The sequence below is a fragment of the Haemaphysalis longicornis genome, unplaced genomic scaffold (assembly GCF_048455015.1).
Source record: "Haemaphysalis longicornis isolate Haplotype H1 unplaced genomic scaffold, Haemaphysalis longicornis Haplotype H1 scaffold_4, whole genome shotgun sequence".
In the NCBI taxonomy this organism is placed as follows: Eukaryota; Metazoa; Arthropoda; class Arachnida; order Ixodida; family Ixodidae; genus Haemaphysalis; species Haemaphysalis longicornis.
In genome coordinates, this window is record NW_027526361.1 from 207,468,641 (window position 1) to 207,479,449 (window position 10,809).

General features: G+C 48.0%; 1 non-coding gene across 1 annotated transcript; it reads right to left on the reverse strand.

The window, feature by feature from the left end:
- Nucleotides 1-3,543: 3,543 nt before the first annotated feature.
- On the reverse strand, nt 3,544-3,615 carry Trnar-ucu (transfer RNA arginine (anticodon UCU)). The gene has a single exon. It is a non-coding gene; the product is annotated as a tRNA-Arg (tRNA).
- Nucleotides 3,616-10,809: the final 7,194 nt, after the last annotated feature.

Consider the following 10,809-nt stretch of genomic DNA (forward strand, 5'->3'; position numbering starts at 1 on the left):
GCTCGTTAGGAAATACAGAAAGAAATGCCGGCAGTCTACAACGCCAATGAAGGCATAGGGGAAGGTTAGACAATTTTTTTTTACCGTTAGTGACGTTACATTATTATTAATTTTTTATTAATTACGAGAGAAAGAAAGAAAAACATGCGCCCAGAGTGGGGACCGAACCCACGCCTTTCGATTAGATCTCGAATGCCTTACCAATTCGGCTATCTGGGCTACTGTGTTCTGCTTCACTTTCTGGGGTATTTATATTTACTACAACTGTATCTGACGCTTGAGGGTGGTAGCCAGCGCCACTCAGACTACACGGGGAGAAGGGAACCTTCTTTTTCAACCCCCGGGGCGTGACGCGAACGTCTACAGCCGGTCATGAGCGGTCAACTGGCGGGAAGCCCTCTTATGCTACCTTGGCATCAAGGCTGCCAGAACCGAGGGCCCTCGCTAAGCTTTCGCGCGATAATAGGGTTTGGAAATGAGGGGCTCGTTAGGAAATACAGAAAGAAATGCCGGCAGTCTACAACGCCAAAGAAGGCATAGGGGAAGGTTAGACAATTTTTTTTACCGTTAGTGACGTTACATTATTATTAATTTTTTATTAATTACGAGAGAAAGAAAGAAAGAAAAACATGCGCCCAGAGTGGGGACCGAACCCACGCCTTTCGATTAGATCTCGAATGCCTTACCAATTCGGCTACCTGGGCGACTGTGTTCTGCTTCACTTTCTGGGGTATTTATATATACTACAACTGTATCTGACGCTTGAGGGTGGTAGCCAGCGCCACTCAGACTACACGGGGAGAAGGGGACCTTCTTTTTCAACCCCCGGAGCGTGACGCGAACGTCTACAACCGGTCATGAGCGGTCAACTGGCGGGAAGCCCTCTTAGGCTACCTTGGCATCAAGGCTGCCAGAAGCGAGGGCCCTCGCTAAGCTTTCGCGCGATAATAGGGTTTGGAAATGAGGGGCTCGTTAGGAAATACAGAAAGAAATTCCGGCAGTCTACAATGCCAAAGCAGGCATAGGGGAAGGTTAGACAATTTTTTTTTTACCGTTAGTGACGTTACATTATTATTAATTTTTTATTAATTACGAGAGAAAGAAAGAAAGAAAAACATGCGCCCAGAGTGGGGACCGAACCCACGCCTTTCGATTAGATCTCGAATGCCTTACCAATTCGGCTATCTGGGCTACTGTGTTCTGCTTCACTTTCTGGGGTATTTATATTTACTACAACTGTATCTGACGCTTGAGGGTGGTAGCCAGCGCCACTCAGACTACACGGGGAGAAGGGGACCTTCTTTTTCAACCCCCGGGGCGTGACGCGAACGTCTACAGCCGGTCATGAGCGGTCAACTGGCGGGAAGCCCTCTTATGCTACCTTGGCATCAAGGCTGCCAGAACCGAGGGCCCTCGCTAAGCTTTCGCGCGATAATAGGGTTTGGAAATGAGGGGCTCGTTAGGAAATACAGAAAGAAATGCCGGCAGTCTACAACGCCAAAGAAGGCATAGGGGAAGGTTAGACAATTTTTTTTTACCGTTAGTGACGTTACATTATTATTAATTTTTTATTAATTACGAGAGAAAGAAAGAAATAAAAACATGCGCCCAGAGTGGGGACCGAACCCACGCCTTTCGATTAGATCTCGAATGCCTTACCAATTCGGCTATCTGGGCGACTGTGTTCTGCTTCACTTTCTGGGGTATTTATATTTACTACAACTGTATCTGACGCTTGAGGGTGGTAGCCAGCGCCACTCAGACTACACGGGGAGAAGGGGACCTTCTTTTTCAACCCCCGGGGCGTGACGCGAACGTCTACAGCCGGTCATGAGCGGTCAACTGGCGGGAAGCCCTCTTATGCTACCTTGGCATCAAGGCTGCCAGAACCGAGGGCCCTCGCTAAGCTTTCGCGCGATAATAGGGTTTGGAAATGAGGGGCTCGTTAGGAAATACAGAAAGAAATGCCGGCAGTCTACAACGCCAAAGAAGGCATAGGGGAAGGTTAGACAATTTTTTTTTACCGTTAGTGACGTTACATTATTATTAATTTTTTATTAATTACGAGAGAAAGAAAGAAATAAAAACATGCGCCCAGAGTGGCGACCGAACCCACGCCTTTCGATTAGATCTCGAATGCCTTACCAATTCGGCTATCTGGGCGACTGTGTTCTGCTTCACTTTCTGGGGTATTTATATTTACTACAACTGTATCTGACGCTTGAGGGTGGTAGCCAGCGCCACTCAGACTACACGGGGAGAAGGGGACCTTCTTTTTCAACCCCCGGGGCGTGACGCGAACGTCTACAGCCGGTCATGAGCGGTCAACTGGCGGGAAGCCCTCTTATGCTACCTTGGCATCAAGGCTGCCAGAACCGAGGGCCCTCGCTAAGCTTTCGCGCGATAATAGGGTTTGGAAATGAGGGGCTCGTTAGGAAATACAGAAAGAAATGCCGGCAGTCTACAACGCCAAAGAAGGCATAGGGGAAGGTTAGACAATTTTTTTTACCGTTAGTGACGTTACATTATTATTAATTTTTTATTAATTACGAGAGAAAGAAAGAAAGAAAAACATGCGCCCAGAGTGGGGACCGAACCCACGCCTTTCGATTAGATCTCGAATGCCTTACCAATTCGGCTATCTGGGCGACTGTGTTCTGCTTCACTTTCTGGGGTATTTATATTTACTACAACTGTATCTGACGCTTGAGGGTGGTAGCCAGCGCCACTCAGACTACACGGGGAGAAGGGGACCTTCTTTTTCAACCCCCGGGGCGTGACGCGAACGTCTACAGCCGGTCATGAGCGGTCAACTGGCGGGAAGCCCTCTTATGCTACCTTGGCATCAAGGCTGCCAGAACCGAGGGCCCTCGCTAAGCTTTCGCGCGATAATAGGGTTTGGAAATGAGGGGCTCGTTAGGAAATACAGAAAGAAATGCCGGCAGTCTACAACGCCAAAGAAGGCATAGGGGAAGGTTAGACAATTTTTTTTTACCGTTAGTGACGTTACATTATTATTAATTTTTTATTAATTACGAGAGAAAGAAAGAAAGAAAAACATGCGCCCAGAGTGGGGACCGAACCCACGCCTTTCGATTAGATCTCAAATGCCTTACCAATTCGGCTATCTGGGCGACTGTCTTCTGCTTCACTTTCTGGGGTATTTATATTTACTACAACTGTATCTGACGCTTAAGGGTGGTAGCCAGCGCCACTCAGACTACACGGGGAGAAGGGGACCTTCTTTTTCAACCCCCGGGGCGTGACGCGAACGTCTACAGCCGGTCATAAGCGGTCAACTGGCGGGAAGCCCTCTTATGCTACCTTGGCATCAAGGCTGCCAGAACCGAGGGCCCTCGCTAAGCTTTCGCGCGATAAAAGGTTTGGAAATGAGGGGCTCGTTAGGAAATACAGAAAGAAATGCCGGCAGTCTACAACGCCAATGAAGGCATAGGGGAAGGTTAGACAATTTTTTTTTACCGTTAGTAACGTTACATTATTATTAATTTTTTATTAATTACGAGAGAAAGAAAGAAAAACATGTGCCCAGAGTGGGGACCGAACCCACGCCTTTCGATTAGATCTCGAATGCCTTACCAATTCGGCTATCTGGGCTACTGTGTTCTGCTTCACTTTCTGGGGTATTTATATTTACTACAACTGTATCTGACGCTTGAGGGTGGTAGCCAGCGCCACTCAGACTACACGGGGAGAAGGGGACCTTCTTTTTCAACCCCCGGGGCGTGACGCGAACGTCTACAGCCGGTCATGAGCGGTCAACTGGCGGGAAGCCCTCTTATGCTACCTTGGCATCAAAGCTGCCAGAACCGAGGGCCCTCGCTAAGCTTTCGCGCGATAATAGGGTTTGGAAATGAGGGGCTCGGTAGGAAATACAGAAAGAAATGCCAGCAGTCTACAACGCCAAAGAAGGCATAAGGGAAGGTTAGACAATTTTTTTGTTTTTTTTTTACCGTTAGTGACGTTACATTATTATTAATTTTTTATTAATTACGAGAGAAAGAAAGAAAGAAAAACATGCGCCCAGAGTGGGGACCGAACCCACGCCTTTCGATTAGATCTCGAATGCCTTACCAATTCGGCTATCTGGGCGACTGTGTTCTGCTTCACTTTCTGGGGTATTTATATTTACTACAACTGTATCTGACGCTTGAGGGTGGTAGCCAGCGCCACTCAGACTACACGGGGAGAAGGGGACCTTCTTTTTCAACCCCCGGGGCGTGACGCGAACGTCTACAACCGGTCATGAGCGGTCAACTGGCGGGAAGCCCTCTTATGCTACCTTGGCATCAAGGCTGCCAGAACCGAGGGCCCTCGCTAAGCTTTCGCGCGATAATAGGGTTTGGAAATGAGGGGCTCGTTAGGAAATACAGAAAGAAATTCCGGCAGTCTACAACGCCAAAGAAGGCATAGGGGAAGGTTAGACAATTTTTTTTTACCGTTAGTGACGTTACATTATTATTAATTTTTTATTAATTACGAGAGAAAGAAAGAAAGAAAAACATGCGCCCAGAGTGGGGACCGAACCCACGCCTTTCGATTAGATCTCGAATGCCTTACCAATTCGGCTATCTGGGCTACTGTGTTCTGCTTCACTTTCTGGGGTATTTATATTTACTACAACTGTATCTGACGCTTGAGGGTGGTAGCCAGCGCCACTCAGACTACACGGGGAGAAGGGGACCTTCTTTTTCAACCCCCGGGGCGTGACGCGAACGTCTACAGCCGGTCATGAGCGGTCAACTGGCGGGAAGCCCTCTTATGCTACCTTGGCATCAAAGCTGCCAGAACCGAGGGCCCTCGCTAAGCTTTCGCGCGATAATAGGGTTTGGAAATGAGGGGCTCGGTAGGAAATACAGAAAGAAATGCCAGCAGTCTACAACGCCAAAGAAGGCATAAGGGAAGGTTAGACAATTTTTTTGTTTTTTTTTACCGTTATTGACGTTACATTATTATTAATTTTTTATTAATTACGAGAGAAAGAAAGAAAGAAAAACATGCGCCCAGAGTGGGGACCGAACCCACGCCTTTCGATTAGATCTCGAATGCCTTACCAATTCGGCTATCTCGGCGACTGTGTTCTGCTTCACTTTCTGGGGTATTTATATTTACTACAACTGTATCTGACGCTTGAGGGTGGTAGCCAGCGCCACTCAGACTACACGGGGAGAAGGGGACCTTCTTTTTCAACCCCCGGGGCGTGACGCGAACGTCTACAGCCGGTCATGAGCGGTCAACTGGCGGGAAGCCCTCTTATGCTACCTTGGCATCAAGGCTGCCAGAACCGAGGGCCCTCGCTAAGCTTTCGCGCGATAATAGGGTTTGGAAATGAGGGGCTCGTTAGGAAATACAGAAAGAAATGCCGGCAGTCTACAACGCCAAAGAAGGCATTGGGGAAGGTTAGACAATTTTTTTTTACCGTTAGTGACGTTACATTATTATTAATTTTTTATTAATTACGAGAGAAAGAAAGAAAGAAAAACATGCGCCCAGAGTGGGGACCGAACCCACGCCTTTCGATTAGATCTCGAATGCCTTACCAATTCGGCTACCTTGGCGACTCTGTTTTGCTTCACTTTCTGGGGTATTTATATTTACTACAACTGTATCTGACGCTTGAGGGTGGTAGCCAGCGCCACTCAGACTACACGGGGAGAAGGTGACCTTCTTTTTCAACCCCCGGGGCGTGACGCGAACGTCTACAACCGGTCATGAGCGGTCAACTGGCGGGAAGCCCTCTTATGCTACCTTGGCATCAAGGCTGCCAGAACCGAGGGCCCTCGCTAAGCTTTCGCGCGATAATAGGGTTTGGAAATGAGGGGCTCGTTAGGAAATACAGAAAGATATTCCGGCAGTCTACAACGCCAAAGAAGGCATAGGGGAAGGTTAGACAATTTTTTTTTTACCGTTAGTGACGTTACATTATTATTAATTTTTTATTAATTACGAGAGAAAGAAAGAAAGAAAAACATGCGCCCAAAGTGGGGACCGAACCCACGCCTTTCGATTAGATCTCGAATGCCTTACCAATTCGGCTATCTGGGCTACTGTGTTCTGCTTCACTTTCTGGGGTATTTATATTTACTACAACTGTATCTGACGCTTGAGGGTGGTAGCCAGCGCCACTCAGACTACACGGGGAGAAGGGGACCTTCTTTTTCAACCCCCGGGGCGTGACGCGAACGTCTACAGCCGGTCATGAGCGGTCAACTGGCGGGAAGCCCTCTTATGCTACCTTGGCATCAAAGCTGCCAGAACCGAGGGCCCTCGCTAAGCTTTCGCGCGATAATAGGGTTTGGAAATGAGGGGCTTGGTAGGAAATACAGAAAGAAATGCCGGCAGTCTACAACGCCAAAGAAGGCATAAGGGAAGGTTAGACAATTTTTTTGTTTTTTTTTACCGTTATTGACGTTACATTATTATTAATTTTTTATTAATTACGAGAGAAAGAAAGAAAGAAAAACATGCGCCCAGAGTGGGGACCGAACCCACGCCTTTCGATTAGATTTTGAATGCCTTACCAATTCGGCTATCTGGGCGACTGTGTTCTGCTTCACTTTCTGGGGTATTTATATTTACTACAACTGTATCTGACGCTTGAGGGTGGTAGCCAGCGCCACTCAGACTACACGGGGAGAAGGGGACCTTCTTTTTCAACCCCCGGTGCGTGACGCGAACGTCTACAGCCGGTCATGAGCGGTCAACTGGCGGGAAGCCCTCTTATGCTACCTTGGCATCAAGGCTGCCAGAACCGAGGGCCCTCGCTAAGCTTTCGCGCGATAATAGGGTTTGGAAATGAGGGGCTCGTTAGGAAATACAGAAAGAAATGCCGGCAGTCTACAACGCCAAAGAAGGCAGAGGGGAAGGTTAGACAATTTTTTTTTACCGTTAGTGACGTTACATTATTATTAATTTTTTATTAATTACGAGAGAAAGAAAGAAAGAAAAACATGCGCCCAGAGTGGGGACCGAACCCACGCCTTTCGATTAGATCTCGAATGCCTTACCAATTCGGCTACCTGGGCGACTGTGTTCTGCTTCACTTTCTGGGGTATTTATATTTACTACAACTGTATCTGACGCTTGAGGGTGGTAGCCAGCGCCACTCAGACTACACGGGGAGAAGGGGACCTTCTTTTTCAACCCCCGGGGCGTGACGCGAACGTCTACAACCGGTCATGAGCGGTCAACTGGCGGGAAGCCCTCTTATGCTACCTTGGCATCAAGGCTGCCAGAACCGAGGGCCCTCGCTAAGCTTTCGCGCGATAATAGGGTTTGGAAATGAGGGGCTCGTTAGGAAATACAGAAAGATATTCCGGCAGCCTACAACGCCAAAGAAGGCATAGGGGAAGGTTAGACAATTTTTTTTTTTACCGTTAGTGACGTTACATTATTATTAATTTTTTATTAATTACGAGAGAAAGAAAGAAAGAAAAACATGCGCCCAGAGTGGGGACCGAACCCACGCCTTTCGATTAGATCTCGAATGCCTTACCAATTCGGCTATCTGGGCTACTGTGTTCTGCTTCACTTTCTGGGGTATTTATATTTACTACAACTGTATCTGACGCTTGAGGGTGGTAGCCAGCGCCACTCAGACTACACGGGGAGAAGGGGACCTTCTTTTTCAACCCCCGGGGCGTGACGCGAACGTCTACAGCCGGTCATGAGCGGTCAACTGGCGGGAAGCCCTCTTATGCCACCTTGGCATCAAAGCTGCCAGAACCGAGGGCCCTCGCTAAGCTTTCGCGCGATAATAGGGTTTGGAAATGAGGGGCTCGGTAGGAAATACAGAAAGAAATGCCGGCAGTCTACAACGCCAAAGAAGGCATAAGGGAAGGTTAGACAATTTTTTTGTTTTTTTTTACCGTTAGTGACGTTACATTATTATTAATTTTTTATTAATTACGAGAGAAAGAAAGAAAGAAAAACATGCGCCCAGAGTGGGGACCGAACCCACGCCTTTCGATTAGATCTCGAATGCCTTACCAATTCGGCTATCTGGGCGACTGTGTTCTGCTTCACTTTCTGGGGTATTTATATATACTACAACTGTATCTGACGCTTGAGGGTGGTAGCCAGCGCCACTCAGACTACACGGGGAGAAGGGGACCTTCTTTTTCAACCCCCGGGGCGTGACGCGAACGTCTACAGCCGGTCATGAGCGGTCAACTGGCGGGAAGCCCTCTTATGCTACCTTGGCATCAAGGCTGCCAGAACCGAGGGCCCTCGCTAAGCTTTCGCGCGATAATAGGGTTTGGAAATGAGGGGCTCGTTAGGAAATACAGAAAGAAATGCCGGCAGTCTACAACGCCAAAGAAGGCATAGGGGAAGGTTAGACAATTTTTTTTTACCGTTAGTGACGTTACATTATTATTAATTTTTTATTAATTACGAGAGAAAGAAAGAAAGAAAAACATGCGCCCAGAGTGGGGACCGAACCCACGCCTTTCGATTAGATCTCGAATGCCTTACCAATTCGGCTACCTTGGCGACTCTGTTTTGCTTCACTTTCTGGGGTATTTATAAATACTACAACTGTATCTGACGCTTGAGGGTGGTAGCCAGCGCCACTCAGACTACACGGGGAGAAGGTGACCTTCTTTTTCAACCCCCGGGGCGTGACGCGAACGTCTACAACCGGTCATGAGCGGTCAACTGGCGGGAAGCCCTCTTATGCTACCTTGGCATCAAGGCTGCCAGAACCGAGGGCCCTCGCTAAGCTTTCGCGTGATAATAGGGTTTGGAAATGAGGGGCTCGTTAGGAAATACAGAAAGATATTCCGGCAGTCTACAACGCCAAAGAAGGCATAGGGGAAGGTTAGACAATTTTTTTTTTACCGTTAGTGACGTTACATTATTATTAATTTTTTATTAATTACGAGAGAAAGAAAGAAAGAAAAACATGCGCCCAAAGTGGGGACCGAACCCACGCCTTTCGATTAGATCTCGAATGCCTTACCAATTCGGCTATCTGGGCTACTGTGTTCTGCTTCACTTTCTGGGGTATTTAAATTTACTACAACTGTATCTGACGCTTGAGGGTGGTAGCCAGCGCCACTCAGACTACACGGGGAGAAGGGGACCTTCTTTTTCAACCCCCGGGGCGTGACGCGAACGTCTACAGCCGGTCATGAGCGGTCAACTGGCGGGAAGCCCTCTTATGCTACCTTGGCATCAAAGCTGCCAGAACCGAGGGCCCTCGCTAAGCTTTCGCGCGATAATAGGGTTTGGAAATGAGGGGCTTGGTAGGAAATACAGAAAGAAATGCCGGCAGTCTACAACGCCAAAGAAGGCATAAGGGAAGGTTAGAAAATTTTTTTGTTTTTTTTTACCGTTATTGACGTTACATTATTATTAATTTTTTATTAATTACGAGAGAAAGAAAGAAAGAAAAACATGCGCCCAGAGTGGGGACCGAACCCACGCCTTTCGATTAGATTTTGAATGCCTTACCAATTCGGCTATCTGGGCGACTGTGTTCTGCTTCACTTTCTGGGGTATTTATATTTACTACAACTGTATCTGACGCTTGAGGGTGGTAGCCAGCGCCACTCAGACTACACGGGGAGAAGGGGACCTTCTTTTTCAACCCCCGGTGCGTGACGCGAACGTCTACAGCCGGTCATGAGCGGTCAACTGGCGGGAAGCCCTCTTATGCTACCTTGGCATCAAGGCTGCCAGAACCGAGGGCCCTCGCTAAGCTTTCGCGCGATAATAGGGTTTGGAAATGAGGGGCTCGTTAGGAAATACAGAAAGAAATGCCGGCAGTCTACAACGCCAAAGAAGGCAGAGGGGAAGGTTAGACAATTTTTTTTTACCGTTAGTGACGTTACATTATTATTAATTTTTTATTAATTACGAGAGAAAGAAAGAAAGAAAAACATGCGCCCAGAGTGGGGACCGAACCCACGCCTTTCGATTAGATCTCGAATGCCTTACCAATTCGGCTACCTGGGCGACTGTGTTCTGCTTCACTTTCTGGGGTATTTATATTTACTACAACTGTATCTGACGCTTGAGGGTGGTAGCCAGCGCCACTCAGACTACACGGGGAGAAGGGGACCTTCTTTTTCAACCCCCGGGGCGTGACGCGAACGTCTACAACCGGTCATGAGCGGTCAACTGGCGGGAAGCCCTCTTATGCTACCTTGGCATCAAGGCTGCCAGAACCGAGGGCCCTCGCTAAGCTTTCGCGCGATAATAGGGTTTGGAAATGAGGGGCTCGTTAGGAAATACAGAAAGATATTCCGGCAGCCTACAACGCCAAAGAAGGCATAGGGGAAGGTTAGACAATTTTTTTTTTACCGTTAGTGACGTTACATTATTATTAATTTTTTATTAATTACGAGAGAAAGAAAGAAAGAAAAACATGCGCCCAGAGTGGGGACCGAACCCACGCCTTTCGATTAGATCTCGAATGCCTTACCAATTCGGCTATCTGGGCTACTGTGTTCTGCTTCACTTTCTGGGGTATTTATATTTACTACAACTGTATCTGACGCTTGAGGGTGGTAGCCAGCGCCACTCAGACTACACGGGGAGAAGGGGACCTTCTTTTTCAACCCCCGGGGCGTGACGCGAACGTCTACAGCCGGTCATGAGCGGTCAACTGGCGGGAAGCCCTCTTATGCCACCTTGGCATCAAAGCTGCCAGAACCGAGGGCCCTCGCTAAGCTTTCGCGCGATAATAGGGTTTGGAAATGAGGGGCTCGGTAGGAAATACAGAAAGAAATGCCGGCAGTCTACAACGCCAAAGAAGGCATAAGGGAAGGTTAGACAATTTTTTTG